Source organism: Topomyia yanbarensis, chromosome 2 (genome assembly GCF_030247195.1).
Source record: "Topomyia yanbarensis strain Yona2022 chromosome 2, ASM3024719v1, whole genome shotgun sequence".
Classification (NCBI taxonomy): domain Eukaryota; kingdom Metazoa; phylum Arthropoda; class Insecta; order Diptera; family Culicidae; genus Topomyia; species Topomyia yanbarensis.
This window is the reverse complement of record NC_080671.1, coordinates 113,052,278-113,068,578: the sequence shown is the minus strand read 5'-3', so window position 1 is coordinate 113,068,578 and position 16,301 is coordinate 113,052,278. Positions and strand designations below refer to the sequence as shown.

General features: G+C 40.3%; 1 protein-coding gene across 1 annotated transcript in view; it reads right to left on the bottom strand.

Annotated features, from left to right (window-relative positions):
- The window catches only part of LOC131679233 (protein amalgam-like), a 425,726-nt gene that overhangs the window by 129,197 nt on the left and 280,228 nt on the right, over positions 1-16,301 (bottom strand). The window lies entirely within an intron of this gene.

Genomic DNA, 16,301 nt, shown 5'->3' with positions numbered 1-16,301 from the left:
GATTTTACTTGATTTGAGGGGATTTTTGCTCAAAAAAGATTATTGGCCCTTCACTTTCACTATATAGCATATTGGCCGTTTACTTTTGGCCCTTTGCCAAACTTTAAATGGTTTTTGGGTGTTGGCTATTATGTATGTTTCTATGTTTTAGAAAGTATTCTGTTTAGAAAGTATTCTGAACACATTTAAAATGTTTATAGCATAATTTCACGCACATTTGATTAATAAATTAGACAAACAGGATTAAGAAAAGTTCTAGTGATTTGTCCCAATTTGATTATCAATAAAGATATTGAAGCAATTTACACCTTGTACGGCTTTTTATGTATTTGACAAGCATATATTGCTTATTGGATATTAAACTCGATAGATTTCGATCAAAAAGTTTATTGGCCTTTTACTCACTATAGCGATATGTTTTCCAATTTTTTATGGCATTTGGGTTTTTACAGGTGATAACACTTCGAATAGAAATCCTGAATATAAAATAAAACGAAAATCCCAAATTTTGTTTTGTTGTTTTCAAAAAAAGGCGAGAATTATTGAATGTTGGTTGATACAATTCTTGACACAATCGCTTCACTTCATTCATATAAACTTGCATCATCATATCCGGAACATTTTTAAATTATATTTATCTTTTTGTGATTTTGGTCTTTCTATGTTCCCGTTTCGTCACAGCCGAATAGATTGCGATTGGGCGTGGTTCAGGCCAGGTCAATAGATTCATGGCAATCTATCTGCTTCTCTCATTCAGTACAGAAGCTAAAGCGATATGCTGTGACCAACAAAACAAACAAATTTTCTACCCGTGTTTCGCTTTGTTTAATTTGCAAAGCAAAACATCGATCGATAACTACTGCGTAAACAATATAACAATGTATCGTGCCCTACCTACAGTGTGATAGTGATGAGTGTCGGTGCCCACCAAAAAGCAACCCTGCTGCAGTTGAACTGCGTTGCTGTAGATTTTTCGAAATATTCCATAAGTCCAGCCATTCGGGAAGTGGAACAGTTACCAAAAGTACAGAAGAAACTCACTCGGGCAGAAGTGGAAAAACCTACAAATTAGGATTCGTCGCGATGCGGATGCGGGCGGTAAATGGATTGTCCACACCGCAACCGCAAAAAAAATTAAACCACACCGCTTACCGCAACCGCACTGCATTTACCACGCCGTACCGCGCTAAATGTTGTAAAATTAATTATTTTTAAAAATAGTTGAAAAATTATTCTTTCATTTTATATATCCATATATAATAAATTTTTATTCACATTTATACGAAATTACACTTTTCAGATCTCCTGAATGTAACTTTTATGAAAAAATCAACTTTCACAATTGCCGTATAGTCTATGACAAATACTTTCTAAACAAAGTAAAATATTGTTATTCCTCTATATATTAGCATAGCCTAAATTTCTGTGAAATGCAAATGTACTTCATTGCACTGGTCGACAGCTATTGTGGTACAAGGTGTGATAGTATTTTCTAGGGTAAATCAGGTGCGTTGATTCCAAAAATGACTATAGTTTATACCGCTGTTTTTCAGTAAATTCCGAAAATTTGTTTTATTGCTAGTCTGTGTTGAAAATTTCTTCAAAAATTTTTGAATTTGAAAACTATATCAAACCTATTAATAAAAGTTGCTACAAACATCTCACAAATATTTGGAAACCGGAAAGAGATAATCACCACTGTAAAATTCGAAAAAAAACATGTGGACTAAAAATCACTTTTTACGAAAATTTGGCATTATGCTGCCATTTCAAAAAATATCAATGGATTCTGATCAACAATAGCTATTTTCTTTCAGAAAATAATTTCAAGCTGGACAGATGAAAATTGTGAGTTCTGATCAATTTACCTAATTGAAGAAAATCTTCAAAACAACCGCTTTTTGATATTACTAGAGACCTGACAAAAACTTCGGCAAATCTATTAAAAATAAATGATTTTTTAGAGACATTGACGCTCTGAATTTGAAAGTCATAAAGTAGTTTTATGATCACGTTTTACGTATCCTAATAAGGTTTTATTTTGTAATAGTTATATACACTCAGGTTTTTTTTACGCGGGAGATACAGGCCGCGTAAATGAAAACCGCGAGAATTAAAAAAACGCGTAAATGAAAACCACGACAATTTAAAAATCCGCGTAAATGAAAGCCGCGTAGATTTCAAAATCCGCGTAAATGAAAACTGCGTAAATTAAAGAATCCGCGTTAATTGGAACCGCGTAAATTAAAAAAATCCGCGCAAAAAACCACGTAAAACCCCTGAGTGTATAAATAGAAGTATTCCGTATTATTCCTTCCTAATGAGGAAAAATTAGGTAAACACCAATCTTTCTCTCAAAGACGAAACTTTTTTGTGAAACCACTCTTTGGTACGTGGAGGGCACAAATCCTAACTTAATGAAGTCATGGGTGCGTTTCGACTTCGTTTCATCGGAAATCGGCACTAACTTATAGCCGAAATAGATTATGCCGGCTTGCAGCTAAACCTTAAAACAGAAACACTATATATATCCAATCAAACGATTGGTCGAACGTGATATCCTGTTAGACAAGAAGTCGTTTGCTGTTGACTAAGTATTTGATTTGCTATTTTGATATAGGGTGATGAGCCTATTTTGGCACCATTATGGAGAGGGTCGCACTATTTTTTGAACAACTTAAAAAGAAGCCATATTACCTATAACCTTTTTCAGAATAAAGTATCAGTGTACTGTTTCTTAAACATCTGTATAATGCTTATTTGGCAGAATTGTCTCAATTTTCAGCATAAATGAAAATAAATGTTCTATTCTGTGCATCTATTCCCACCTGAACGTTCCAATTATCGCCTCATGGGTGTGCCGATTTCCACCTCATCGAAAAACAATCTAGTTGAAACGCAATGCCTCATATTTCATTTGCGTCGATTCTAACTAGGTATCCAGATCATGGACGCCAACGCGTGATTTGTAAAACGAATTATTCTGCTTTTTTCAGCCGATCAAAACAAACGTAAACATTACGCACACGAAAGAAACTCATCAGCTGTTAGTAGAAGAGCGCCCAGAACTGCGCATGCAGGAAATAACCATGCGAAAGTTAACAACTGGAATATAAAGTTCACATCACACATTACTTCCTCCCGATCCAAATTGTATGTGCAGATGAAAATAAAATATCTGCGATCAACAATTAGTTGAATAACTTGAAATAATTGATTACTTATACCTGAAATTGCATAACATTATGTTTTCAAGTTCATGTTTTGGTTTGGCCGCACTGGTGATTCTTTTCTGTATGATGGATGCAAAAAGTTGGTTTTGATTGTGGTAGTGTATCAGCAAAACATGCCAATAATAGGAACCCCCGTATTTAGTTTTATCCTATTATAACACTAGGCCTATTCTAGTGTTTGACGAGTGCTTTTAAAGTGAAATAATCGTAAAAAGGTTCTCCAGCTAAAATAAAGGTATGTATCAGTGCAATATTTAATATATTTGTGCCGGAATAACGAGATATGAGGCGGTAAATGCTGGCTCGAAAGTGTTTATTTTGCTAAGCGCCGTTGCGTCCTGTTTCGGTTCACTACGCGAGTGAGGCGGATTAGCAGATATTTCAATAAGGTGATTTTGTTTTAATTAAAAGTTGGATTTAATGGATAGTTCTGAATACGTATGTGCACAACAAATAAAGAATATAACTTGAGCTTTTTTTGCACACCTGTTTTAGCCAAATCGATATTGTCATTATCTCATATGCTTGGTTCGAAACCAAGGGGTACGAAATAGGGTCACAATAGGCTCTACTGCCATAATAGGCACATCACCCTAACATAATAAAAAAATTTCATATATAAAATATATCCTGATCCTGACTGATCACTGTTCGTTTTTTTCGCTTTTCGAAATTCCATTCGGAAACACCATTTAATCTACGATTGAGTTAGGTTATGTAAGTTGACTAAAAGGAGTAAAATTACGGCTTCATATTCAGATTGAGTATGCCAAAATCTATGAGAATCCGGTGTCTCTTTCTAACTCTTGAGCTCCGCATTTTTGTTCATAGTACAACTATTACAAAAGGAAATATTTTTTAGTTATGATCAAAGCCTTTAAAAATACATTTATTTTTAATAGATTTTCCAAGGTTTTGTAGTGTCTGTAGTAATACCACAAAGCGTTAATTTTGAAGATATTCTTCAATTAGGTAAATTGATCAGAGTTCTGTTTAGTTTGAAGCTTTTTTGTATGAAAGGAGATGCTTACAGCTACAAATATTGCTGTTGTTGATCAAAATCCATTGAGAACCTTTGAAATGGCAGCACAAATTTTGCAAAATTAAAAATTTTCGTTAAAAATTGGCATTTTTTGTTCACGCGTGTTTTTTTTTTCGAATTTGAAATATGCCTTTCCAGATTTCCAAACATTTGTCAGATGTTTGTAGTAACTTTTATTAATAGGTTTGATATAGTTTGTGAATTCGAAATGAAAATGGAAAAACAATCAAAAAATTTCAAATACGGAAAAAAATTCAAAAACCGGAGCACAGCGGTAAAAACAATAAAACAATTTTTAAACTCAGCGCACCTGATTTACCCAAAAAACTACTATTACAACATTGCACAAAAAAATTATTTTGTAGACCTGTGTTATTATACATACAAAAACTTTCCTCTGCAGCAATCAATTTTAAAGCTTATTTTATCTATCCTACAGTTAATTGAAAAAAAAGAATAAAATTGTTAGAAGAATGATGTTATTTTTTTTTTCAATTTTTATATTTTGAATAGTTTTGAAACATAAAAATGAAATGGACGTTTTCCGCATTTGAGTAGTAAAAATCACCTTTTATTTCAAGGAATTTCACCAAAAAAATATTAAATGTGAAATACCGGCATTCTACATAGTAGCGCATTTAACGTAAAAATCGTTCTACACATAACATCCAATCAGAAATCCATCCAATCTCAACCAGTACAGACCCTTTGAACATTACAAAAACCGCTGATTAAAAGCATGCAGCAGAAATGTTATTAAAATGGAGATTTTAGGGACAAAATAACTCAAAACTCTAACTTTCTTATTTTTCAAGAAACGGATGTTTTCTCATTCGAATACAATATTATCTTTAAAAAACCTGTTTTAATCCACCTAGTGGTGCAATTATGCCTTTCTCATTTATCTAAACTATGAATTAATGCCGGAATACGTTCAATCTAACAATGTGGAAATATCTATTACATTCTTATCACACTTGATAAGCATATATAAGTGCACGACTGTCACGAACATGAGAAGCAACATGTCGACACTGACACTGATATACTTGAAACAAAAATATAATATTTATATAGCTTAATCAGCGTGAGTTCAAAGTTGTCTTCATGTTAACTTCATGGTGGAGAAGGGAAGGAATATAATCAGTGGGGAGGATGCGTCGGTAATCATCTAACTTATTTTAGTACACCCAAAACTCGGCCGTAATACCTTTACGGTAATAATAAAAAAATGCTCTGATAGCAAAAGGTTTCATGCTAAAACGGTCCCAACAAAAAATTCCCCAAACGGCAATACCAACACATTCAAATCTCTACTGCATCGCACTCATGTTTCATCAATTCTTATTCAATAAATATTAACGCGTCGAATTGTCTGGAAGTGTGTAGCACTTCGCTTGTCATTGTATTGCGCATCGATCAAAGCGAACATAATGATGATAGAGACGAGTTTCGATTTTTTCTACGCGACACATTCCGTACACTGGCGTAAAATAACTATTGAAATCCATAAGAATCGCTTATAACTTTGCGGCACAAGTATCTCATGTGAAAATCATAAGTTTATATTATGATTTGGCGAATAAAATGGCCATCTAGCCACTTACGGATTTCATAAGATATGCTTATGAAATTCCTAGGACGTTCTTATGATCTTCATACAAGTATGCTTATATTAATCATCGTGTTCAAATATAAATTATAAAAGAGATTTCTTGTGAAGTTCATGAATGTTATGCGCCTGATATAATAAATAAGAAAACATTTTTTATTCATTTTTTCATGTCTTTTTTTAATTTTTAAAAATAGCTATAATTACCCTTATATTCAAAAGTCTCCAATTGGAAAAATATTACGTATTAGGAAGCTAGATGTTTCCAGGTGGGCTCAGAATTGGCCAATAACCTACGGTAGAAACTTCTGTTATTGCACAACATTGAAGAGATACTGTAAAATATTAACAAAAAAATGAGGCAATAATCATTTAACAAAACAATACTTACATTTTTTAAAGCAGAGCACCATATCAAAACTAAATCTAACAATGTTTTCTTGACTTATGGCATTTTCACAATAATATTTTTATGATAGACACTTGTCTGGATCTAAGCACCAGGTCTGGGTCTGGTTCAGGTCCGGACTTGGTAAGGGGAAAAGGGGATGGGCTAGATCCTGGTACTTGTCCGGTTCCGGGTACTGGTCCAGATCCGGGCACTGGTTCGGAATTTTGGATCTGGGCACTGGTCTGGATCCGGGAGGTCCGGATTTGGGCACTGGTCCGGATCTGGCAGCTAGGCCGGATCCGGAAACCGACTAAACTTTTTATTCCACTATCCAACCTACCCAGTAAAAAATCCGTAATTCTGACTGGTTTCTGCCAATATTGGTCCAGATTCCAGCCTGAATTTGGTTAGAGATCCACCAGGATTCCGGTTGGTTTAGCTCGGTACTAATACTATCATAGCATACGACCGATTTATCCTACATCCGAACAGAGCCGAGGTTGACACATACTGAAAAAGTGTTTGATTGTGTGATACGCATACATGAACAGCAACCGAAATTCGTCATTCCACTGTTTACTACCTTTGCGGGAATATGAGTTTAATACCGCAATGCGCAATTGCGTGGTCTGTTACTGAAAAGGCAATAGAATCTTACCCAAAAGTAATAGAAACATGCCCGTCGGATTTTGGGTGTATACGGGGTGAATGAAGGGAATGCAGGAGAGAGGTTAGTCTGCGAGGGAGGGGGGGGGGTTGAGAGAAGGGGAAGGGGGGTTGAGAGGTAGGAGGTGGAAATTAGTTCAGTCATCACCGAAGTAGCTTTAGATCTGAAAAATGCCCGGAACACAGGAATTCCGGAATTATCGATAGTGGACAATATATTCCAATGATCTTTGAATCGCCATCAGTGATCTAGGTCTGCGAATCGAAGTAATTTGGTGTTCATTTCAATAGAATTTAAACCTTTGAGGTATTACGATTGTACCGGTTCCACAGAGCTGCTTCAAGAGTGGTATAAAACTTCATTTGTTACCTGGTTGGTGGAGCCCGGAAGTTTCCGCCGCCATCAAAGCGCATCGGAAAGCCCTCCGATACCTGCAAAAACACCGTCCAACCACCCCCTTCGGAACCAAAGGGCGGCCAACTTTAGGACACTCCGAAACACCGCAAGAAAAACGATACCAACAGGCGAACTGGAACTGAGAACAACTTTGTCGACGGCATCCACCCGGACTCCACAATCGCCGAGCTGTGGAGACGAGTAAACGCGCTCAGCGGAAAACGCCGACAAAGCTATCGGTCAACGATCCTGAGGAAATAGCAGACAGGTAAGAACACCACTTCCAGTCCTTATTTGCCGACGAAGCCCTGCACGCAGCCTTCGTCCAGCACAATAGTAGACTGCAAGCCCCACCGACCTCCTTCACGCCCTCCTCCTCAGCCACCTACAACAAACAAAATGGAATTGAACTCGCCGCCGTCCGTGGAAAACCCGACGGCCTCGACAGTGTGGGATATCCAATGCTCCGACACCTCCCTCCCATAGGCAAAAGAGACATTCTGAACTCCTTTAACGCGTTCTGCAAAGGCGGGACTTTCCCAGAATAATGGAAACTGGCCCACCAGGTACCCATTCTATAAAAATGCCGGGGGCACACGTACCACTAGTGACTTCCGGGCAATCATCTTGCTGTCCCGCACCGCCAGAACTCTGGAAAGGATGGTCAACCTGCGACTGGGCTGGAAGACCACAAACCCCTTGACCCACGCTAATTTACCTTTTTGGGCTCGGAACAGGATCTCTTGGAGAAATTCTCGACAAGGCCGTAGCAGAAAACCTTCACGCCGATAACGCCATCCTAGATGTAGCAAAAGCCTTCAACACAGTGTGGCGAGAAGACGTGCTCCAAGATCTCAAACGTTGGGGTCTGCAGGACAACCTCGGCTCATTCGTCTAGATCTACCTCACCATTCGCCGCTTCCGGGTCTGTATAGGCGGGACCCTGTCCCAGGAGTTCCGTGAGACCAACGGAGTGCCACAAGGCTCAGTGGTAGCCGTGAAGTAATTTCCAATCAGGATGAACTCGCTCTTCGCAGCGCTACCCGGAGGCAATCAACATCGGACGATCCCTAATAAACAGCAAAATATTCTACGGCATCGAACTCACGTGCCGAAACTTAGATGAGCTCTCCACCATCCTCGGACCACTATACCACTGAGCAGTGCGGTTACCCTCCGGACTACTACCAAGCACCCCTGCCGAAGCAGCCTTTGTCGAGGCCGGAGTACTGCCCTGCCAAGGTAGCTCTCAAACGGGCACTAAACTTCCTCGAGAGGAGAGTGGGCGACGAATGCCACCACCTCACCATTGCAGTCAACATCCACCAGGAGTTTACCAACAAACCCCTCTCAACTGTCTGCCGACTGCATCGCGTGAGACCACGAGGCTGGTACGACCCTGGACCTAACATCGATGACAGCCTCACCTTCGCGATAAAGGCGGGCAACCCCGAGCAGTATCACACCAAAATACAGTGAACTCGTCAATCATCAAAGTACCAGCAACATTTCAAAATATACACAGACGGTTCCAAGGCAGAGCTGCAATCAGTGAACTGCGGAGCTAGCTTTCCTTCCGCCTTCCCCCCCCCCCCCCCCCTGCTCAGTTTTCACTGCGGAAGCGCCAGCCATTGGAGTGGTAATGGCCAAAATGAATCCAGGCAAACCAACAGTTATCCTTACTGACTCCCTATCAATACTGAGGGACATCGTATCCGGCCGCACACTCCTTGCGCAGGCCATCGAGGCCCAACGATACCCACTGGTCACACTATACTGGAAACCTGGCTAAAGCGGCATCAGAGGAAACATTGACGCCGACCAGCTAGCCCTACATGGCAGACGAGCCTGAGCCCGACTTCCAGGTGAAACCCCAACAACCGACATCCACAGTGTATTCAACACGAACCTGCGGCACACTTTTATCAACCACCGGCGGAGATCCCGAGGCCATATACAAAATAACAAGGGTTCAACCGACAGCTGGACCAACCGAGCAAGCCTGAAGGAGCAAAGGATTCTCTCCGACTTCGAATGGGATACATCAGAGTGACCCACGCCCACACCGTCCCCACTCCGATCAGGCAACCCGAGCAAACGAAAAGCCCATAATACCCCCATGATCATGGTCTAAATTCAACCCCACCGCATGGTGTTTTGATGCTGTTGGGAATGGGTTCAACCTATGAAAACGCCATCACCATGGTCCGGAAGATCCCATTTAAAAACCATATTCTGGTGTATTTATGGGTTTTTGGGACCATTTCGTGGTATTTTGATGGTTGTAAAATTTGACGCGGACCATGTTCATGGTATCTTTATGGAGTCGTATGGTGTTTGAACCCATGAGAATTTGCTCGGGAAATAAACAACCAACCCTAGCAGCAACATAAACTCATAAAATCAAAACATCATGTATTCTTTAAAAATTACGAAGAAATGCGAGGAAACCAGGAGCCAGAACGACTTCCGACCCATCAGCCTTCTCCCCTGTATTGGGAAGACGATGGAAAGAAGGGTAAACAGACGCCTGATAACATTCCTCGAGAAACAGGAGTTTCTCGACCATCGACAGTTCGCATACCGTAAGGGACTCGGCACAGGAATTCATCTAGGCTGCCTCGGTGAAACAATAAGTGACGCCATAGCCAACGACCTGCATGCGGACATTGCCATCCTTGATCTCGCCAAGGCATACAACACGGTATGGCGTGAAGGAGTACTTCGCCAGCTGCACCAATGGGGGTGTTAGCGGAAAACTTGGCTGCTTCCTCAAGCAGTACCTCAGTGACCGAAGCTTCAGGGTGGGCAATGGAGGTAAGCAATCGAACCTGTTTCGGGAAGCTAACGGCGTCCCCCAAGGGTCGGCCTTGGTAGTCACACTATTCTTGGTCAGCATGAATTCCCTTTTTGCCACGCTTCCGAAAGGTATATACGTGCTTGTCTACGCCGACGATATAATACTTATTGCTACCGGAAAAACAATTGGTCGCACAAGACTGAAGCTACAGGCAGCCGTGAATGCTTTCGTTCGGTGGGCTGACTCAGTCGGCTTCAGTATCTCTGCCACAAAATGCGCTATTGCGCACTGCTGCAATTCCCATCATGTAGCCACCGGCAGGCCAGTCAAACTTGCCGGAACCGTAATTCCTTTCCGGAAGGAACCTAAAATTCTTGGTGTGACTATCGACCGGAAGATGACTTTTCTCCCGCACTTCCGGCAGGTGAAAAAGGACTGCGAAAGTAGAAAACGGCTAATTCGCACCATCAGCTCGCGTCACCCAAAGTGGAATAGGCGAACCGTACTAAATATCAGCCACGCCCTCATCCATAGTCGCCTGTTCTACGGCCTCGAGATAACCAGTCTCAATTGGGAGGGATCAGTAGATATCTTGTCACCGTTGTATCACGGAGCAGTCAGACTGGCTTCGAATCTACTGCCCAGCACCCCTTCCGAAGCCGCCTGCGTCTAAACCGGAGTACTTCCCTGCCGATGGGCACTGGCGGTAGCTGTCCTGAAACGAGCCGTTGGATTCTTAGAGAACACATCTGGTGATGGATGTCAGCTTCTACAGACTGCCAAGGACATCCATACCACATTTACCAATACCCCTCTCCCTACAATCGCACAGCTGCATCGGGTTCGCAACCGCGCCTGGCATGAGCGTGGCCCAAACTTAGACTGCAGCCTGGCTATATCCGCCAGAGCAGGCGATCCTCCCAGTACTGTCAGAGCTAAATTCCTTCGAATGGTTGAACGCAAATACCCTAATCATCTGCACATTTACACTGACGGCTCGAAACTTAGCGAGGGCGTGGAGGCGGGTGTGAGAGGAATTGTAGAGGGCCTCACCCTTCGTCTACCCTCTGTTTGCTCAGTATTCTCCGCAGAAGCAGCCGCCATCGCCATTGCCATAACCAAGAAACCTGAAGATACTCCGGCTGTGATTTTCTCCGATTCCCTCTCTGTCATCAAATCACTGGAATCGGGGGAGTCCAAGCACACCTACGTACAAGCCATAGAGCAATCCTGCGACCCGTTTACTACCATATGCTGGGTTCCCGGGCACAGTGGAATTCGGGGTAACGAAGAGGCTTACCGTTTGGCAGCACTCCGCCGCCATTCACGCGCTCTGTTTTCCAAAGAGGTCCCATCGTCTGATGTTATTAGGGAATTCAAGGCAAAAGTCTCCGAGCACTTTATCGCCCACTGGAGGAATCTACGAGGCTACCCACAGAAGGTTAAAAAAGATCTCGCAAAGTGGAAAGACCGCAAAAACCGGAGGGAACAAAGAGCACTGTCGCGCCTACGGGTACGACACACGAAGATCACCCACACCATCATCCGCGTCGATCCCCCAATGTGCCCGACCTGCAATACAATAATCACGGTAGAGCACCTACTCCTTAACTGCCGGGAACTCGAAGACCTGCGGTGACTCCATAATCTGCCCTCCTCGATTCGGGACACACTATCGAACAACTCAGCACAGGAAAAGACACTACTCGCATTCTTGAAAGATGCCAATATTTTTGAAGCTATCTAAAGTGAACCGAGAGCATAGTGGCCTCAAACACCCTACCTACCACCATCACATAACGGGCTGTCCGCCTCACTCCGAACAGGCGCTGAGGAGGATCTCCCGTGGCCCTCTATCAGCCACAACAAACTAGGCCATCTACCATCTTTCAGCGGGCCCTCTGCCACACCCAGACTGGGTGATGGAGAGGTTATTCCGCGGCCCTTTCAACCACAACCTGCCAACACATGTACCATGTACCAATATTACACCCGGACCGGGTGCTGGGGAGCTTCTCCCGTGGCTCTTTATCAACGACAGCATACCAGGCTATCTACCATCGTTCAGCGGGCCCTCCGCCACACCCGGACTGGGTGATGGGGAGGTTCTTCCGCGGCCCTTTCAACCGCAGCCTGCCAACACATGTACCAACATTGCTCAGCGGGCCCTCCGACACGCCCGGACCGGGTGCTGGGGAGGTACTTCCGCGGCACCTGCGACTACAATCTGCCAACCCATCTACCACCATCAATCAGTGGGCCCTCCGCCACACCCGGACCGGGTGCTGGGGAGGTTGTTACGCGGCCCTACTAGCGTATTATCGCCATCGAGCGCAATATCTAATCGAAGAACTCAAGGACTTTGTAAAATGCAATGTAATGACTCCTTTTTTTCTAGGCGAATGACCCTCAGTGGTTAAAGCCTTAATAAACATGATAATAATAATATTATTTAAAAATGACATGTAAATATAACCATTGCAACCTATATCTTAAGGGCGAATGACCAAATCGTTAAAGCCATTGTATACAATATCCCAACATATATAGATGATGACTGTATTGAAATAAAGCTACATGAGCTCGCACCACGTACTAGCTCCACCGCTATCAAACAACTCACATCGAAATACGGATAGGTGGATAGTGTTAAGGAAGACACTCGGAGGAACTTCTTCCAAGGATTTCGCAACGGCGCTCGTGTGGTGAGAATTTGTCCGACAAAACCTATTCCCTCCTACTTTACCGTTCCATTCAGATCAGCTCAAAGTGATTTCGTACACAGGGCAGATTCCATCTTACCAATACTGTGATAAGACGCTACCCTACGAAAAACCTTTCGCACCGACTTCTAAGGAAATTCCGTCTATTACGTCTGAAGTAGCTATATAGCCAACAAACAATTTAGCTGAATAATGGCTAGAACAGTTATTGTTCAGCTTATTTCCTCTTAATAAAGGCTTATTCAGCTTGCGTTGTTTGTTGGGTAGTCGTCGTATACTAAACCACTGCGGTTTTTAAACCAACGACTACGAACCGAGTAGTAACAAACACCAGCTCAACAACGATAGGGCCCAGTTTCTCTAAACCAACTCCCATTAGAGGAATTCCACGGGGAAGTGGCCGACTATAAAAATCCACCATCTCCGATTTTAACCAAAATTTGCAGCTATGTTTGGTTTATGAGTTTCTATGACTTATACATGTTATTAGACCATTTTGACTCAAGAGCTTTTTTTTAAAAGGGCGTATGTGTTTTTGCATGCACAATGAACAAGCAATAATAATACGAAAACCATAATTTGTTCAGCAAAACTATTCGAGAATGAGTTGCAGGGCATTCATTAATCTTTGTAAAAAAAATATACACTGAAAAAAAAATTGTGCCGATTTTCAAAAAATTTATAATTTATATTAAAAATTAGAATTAAAAAACCCATTTTTTTAATTTTTTATTTTTTGCCAGCGAAAACCTAAATAAAAAAGAAATATTTTAAGTCTAATTTTATGATGGAGAAGTTATCAATAAAAAAGTTTTTCTAACAACAAATTTGTACATGTTTTTCAAAATACTCTTTACAAAAATCTTCGAAAATGTAGTCGTTTTCAAGATATTTTAAATTTTGTTTAAACAAAAAGTAATAATTCGTTCAATTACGCCCTTTTCACAAGTTATTCGCGTTTCTCCATCAACAATCATAAGATTTTCATAATAGTCATGATAAGTTCTACAACTTACCTTTTGACACCAAGATGATAAGAGGATAATGTTGCAAGTTATAGGTCCGATTTATAAAATCACTATCGGTCATTTTTTACACTAAAATTTATTTCTTCCTATTATATATAATTTCTATCTTCTATATACACCTTAACACTTTGTTCGTTTATATATACTAAAAATACTTGGTGTTTCGTCATTCGGAAACAGTTTCGCGGCAATTTTATTTTCTGAAATAGGAACAAAAGAGTGATATTTCTGTGTACCTGGAATCATTTTTGCCTTCTGATACAGGCTACTCCATTCAGCTGCTCCCTGTTCGTATTCTTCTTGTGATATATAACAAAACGAAATTTTTGTTAATTGTTCATTACTTTGCTGGTTAACCCATTTATATAACTCTTCTGCACTTGTGATTGGATGTTCGTGTGCTATTGCTAAGCTCGCATTTCTTGCCATTCGTTTCAATGTCCCGCCAATTGCGTCACAGGGTCCTTTTCCAAGAGAAGTTGCAAAAAAGTGCCACTCAGCATCAATGTTATAATTAGTTTTATATTTACAAAGACTAGCAAATTTACCGATGATGACTTGGACGCAAACGCGAGAGAAGACGGCCGAATGATCCCCAAGGTGCGGTATGCAACGCACCTTATATTTCACCACCAAGAAAAAGGATCTCAACACGCAGCAGCAAGCTGTGTCAATAAGACCCGACCAGTTGAAAGCTAATTTTAATTTCTACTTATTGTAAAAATCATAAAAGAACTACGGCTAAGTTATGCTAACGCACTGAACCGTCAAATAAGCAAGAAGGAAAAAAATAACTCCAAAGATAAATTGTGCCAAATTTGTTTAAGAAGTCGTACAGCAAAATTGTAAAATTTTTAATCGAGGACAATACAATAAAAAATCGGTGTAAAGTAAAAGGAGCAACGGAGCAAAATGTTTCTCGGGTATCGCGAAAATCCGAACTACTCGCACGCCAAATTGGCAAAATTGTTTAATGTGGCTAAATAAACTATTACCAACGTAATAAAAATGTTCGGGAAACGTTTGTCGGGAACCATGAAGACTGGGACGGGGGGAAATCGAAAGCCGCTGGCCGCAAAAACGATAAAAAGAGGGACCATCTGTTTTAAATGGAACCTCAATTATTTCTACGTCCGAGGTGATGCAAGCAAACTAAGAGTGTACATCGAGCTAGAAAGCGAACCAAACTGTAGACTTACACTAAGGTGGTGACTCCAAATCGTGACGATAAGTGAAACAAGCCGGCCAGAGAACAATCACGGAAACTGTACATAAAGAGTAGGGCATTGCAAAAAAATTTTTTTTTGAATTCTCAAAGGCTCTCAAATTTCAATTTTTGAAATTGGTGCTATGGGAAAATGTGGAGGAAAAATATATTAAATGCTATAACTTTTGAAGTAGCAATCATAAAATTACAATTTATATATCTTTTTAAAGGAAATAACCTTAGTATTGGAATGGTGATATTCCTGTTTCTATAAAAATACAGGAAAGTGGGATACTGGGTCATTTTGACCCCAAAACCCCCTATTTTTTTAATTTTTCTGCTCCGTTGTGCAAACCATACATATTTTGCAGATTTTCTAATGTGAAAAAATCTCAGAAATCGAACGGAATCTATTAGACCTTTGTCCGAATACGAGAAGTTGGGGTTATACGATTTCACATTTTTATCATAAAATCGCACATATTAACTCCATTTAACAACAAAATTCTTATTTAATTTACTATTTATAGTGAAAAATGCATTTAGGAATCACATGAGAAAAGTTTCATACCTGGAAAAATAGGTGAAGTTGTGGTATTAGGACATTTAATGAAAAAAATGTGATTTGTAGAGTTAATTTAAAAAAATTAGATGTTTTTGAATTTTAACGCAAACGAATCTATTCTTGTTGTATTTCTAAGAATTTTCCACGTTCAATTTACAATTTATGAAAATTGAATGAAGAATAATAGAGATATATACACGAGAAAATGATAAAATTTAAAATAGATGACAAAAGGCCCTATAACCCCAACTTCTCGTATTCGGACAAAGGTCTAAAAGGTTCCGTTCGATTTCTGAGATTTTTTTACATTAGAAAAACTGCAAAATATGTATGATTTGCACCACGGAGCAGAAAAATTTAAAAAATATGGGATTTCGGGGTCAAAATGACCCAGTACCCCACAATCCCGTATTTTTCTAGGAACAGGAATATCTCCATTCCAATACTAAGATTATTTCCTTTAAAAAGAGATATAAATTGTAATTTTCTGATTGCTACTTCAAAAGTTATAGCATTTAATATATTTTTCCTTCACATTTTCCCATAGCATTAATTTCAAAAATTTCAAGCGAAGTGGGCGGGGGTCTAGAATTGTCCAAATGATGTGAAATTTGGCATCTGAGCTTACTTTGACATT